Raw genomic sequence first — 2,500 nt, forward strand, 5'->3', positions numbered from 1 at the left:
GAGAGAGAGAGAGAGAGAGAGAGAGAGAGAGAGAGAGAGAGAGAGAGAGAGAGAGGGAGAGAAAGAGATGAAAAGGGTAAGAGTGTGAGAGGGAGCAAAACAGAGAGAAAGAGAAAGAGAGAGAAACACACAAACACATAGACAGACAGAAAGATAGATAGATAGATAGATAGATAGATGGAGGGAGAGAGAGAAAGAGAGAAAGAGAGAGAGAGACACAGAGAGGACAAAAGTCAATCAGATAGAGCATGCCATGCGAGTCGACCATCTATCAGCCTCAAGCCTTACAACTGTTTGCTGCCTTGACTGAGTAGATGGAAATATTATTCATCAAACGGAAATCAGATCTATTGAGGAAAATCATCTGTTTGATCTAAAGCCATCTCGGGATTCATAATGCCAAGAACAAGATTCTGAATTGCAAAAGTAGTCTTGGCAAGCGAAATGTTTACAAATCTTTCGTCATTTTCCAACTTTCAGAATCATTCAACCAAAGAAGAGAGGTTGTACACGACTGTTGCATATAACTTCTAGTATGCTTAAGAAATGCAAACAAATACATTGGCTACACTGACAAAGAAATCAGTGGTAATAGAAAAAGTTAGTCATAACGAAAAAAAACATAAAGCCGGTAAGCAATGCCATTGGTCATGATGAGCACACACAGACAAAAAAAGAAATGACAATAACATATATTGTGCGATTAACAGAGAAGCAATAGTAAGTAAACAGGGACAGCACACAAAAATCTTTCATGATATTTACCGTATAATTTTAGAAATGAGAGTTTCTCAGGAAACTTATTTAACGTACCATATTGGCGGCAAATCCTTTTATTCCATCCTAAATCCGGTTCTCTATCATAATCAGACTCGGAAACTCCCATAATTATGCAGAACAATCCGTCAGTAAATTTTCGTGTAATCTGACTGACAAACAGAAAAAGAAGCAACAACAACAACAACAACAACAACAACCGTGAACCAATACACTTCGTTAATTAAATATCCTAATCCCTTTTTGTACAGGTAAATATATGTACAAAGCGCTGCGGAATCTAAAACCAAATAACCGTCCGCGAAGAGTACATATCTTTGATAGATCCTTCACTTATAAACCTGCTTGAACAAGGACTTAATATACAGGACAAATGACATTAAGAACTAAAAATGTATATAAATCTAGAGATATAGAGATTCGTACGCGCACTCTAACTCTGGCAAGCAAACAAGATTATTCATGTATTTTGACAATATCCAAGAGTAAACATTCGGTTAAAAGCACAAACATATCATTTGTGGATTGTGCCGTATTAAATCATCTTCAACAAAACGTACCTTGCGAACATTTTATTACTGAGTAAATATTGCCTATCAATTTCAAGGCTTGTAAATTAATGTGAACTGTTCGCATTGTTGGAATATCATGCTGAGTTTCATTTTGAAATTTATTGCATTTCTTGCCTTTTTTTTTTTTTTTTTTTGAATCCTTTTTGTGATGTGGATACGGGAGAGAGAGAGAGAGAGAGAGAGAGAGAGAGAGAGAGAGAGAGAGAGAGAGAGAGAGAGAGAGAAAGAGAGAGAGAGAGAGAGAGAGAGAGAGAGAGAGAGAGAGAGAGAGAGAGAGAGAAAGAGAGAGAGAGAGAGAGAGAGAGAGAGAGAGAGAGAGAGAGAGAGAGAGAGAGAGAGAGAGAGAGAGAGAGAGAGATAAAGAGAGAAAGAGAGATAGAGATAGATAGAGATAGATAGATAGATAGATAGATAGAAAGAGAGAGAGAGAGAGAGAAAGAGAGAGAGAGAGAGAGAGAGAGAGAGAGAGAGAGAGAGAGAGAGAGAGAGAGAGAGAGAGAGAGAGAGAGAGAGAGAGAGAGAGAGAGAGAGAGAGAAAGAGAGAGAGAGAGAGAGAGAGAGAGAGAATGGAAGTGGGGGTGAGACAGCGATAGAGAGAGAGAGAATAAGGTTGGGGATTAATAGACAAATAAATAGACACATGGAAAGAATGGATATTTATAATTGTACATATATGATGTAAGAAACCTGGATATGACAAAAAACATTAAACGGAAAATAATTTTCCGTATGGTCAGAAACCAATTTTTTTTGTCAAGCTGAACCGTTGAGTACCAAGCTAGTCTGGATGGCGGCTCACGCGAACGACCTAGAAAGTTAAAAAGGAAAGGAAAAAAGATAGATGAATATATATATGGATAGATAGATAGCTTACAGTTGAGAAATTACGAATAGACCTTCCGAACCAGAGAGAGAGAGAGAGAGAGAGAGAGAGAGAGAGAGAGAAAGAGAGAGAGAGAGAGAGAGAGAGAGAGAGAGAGAGAGAGAGAGAGAGAGAGAGAGAGAGAGAGAGAGAGAGAGAGCGAGAAAGAGGGGGGGGGAGAGAGAGAGAGAGGGGAGAGAGAGAGAGAGAGAGAGAGAGAGAGAGAGAGAGAGAGAGAGAGAGAGAGAGAGAGAGAGAGAGAGAGAGAGAGAGAGAGAGAGAGAGACTC

The 2,500-nt window shown here is 39.0% G+C and overlaps 1 protein-coding gene across 1 annotated transcript in view; it reads left to right on the forward strand.

Annotated features, from left to right (window-relative positions):
- The window catches only part of LOC125043826 (putative inorganic phosphate cotransporter), a 26,631-nt gene that overhangs the window by 7,610 nt on the left and 16,521 nt on the right, over positions 1–2,500 (forward strand). The gene's annotated exons all lie outside the window — the stretch shown is intronic.

Source organism: Penaeus chinensis, chromosome 34 (genome assembly GCF_019202785.1).
Source record: "Penaeus chinensis breed Huanghai No. 1 chromosome 34, ASM1920278v2, whole genome shotgun sequence".
Taxonomy (NCBI): Eukaryota; Metazoa; Arthropoda; class Malacostraca; order Decapoda; family Penaeidae; genus Penaeus; species Penaeus chinensis.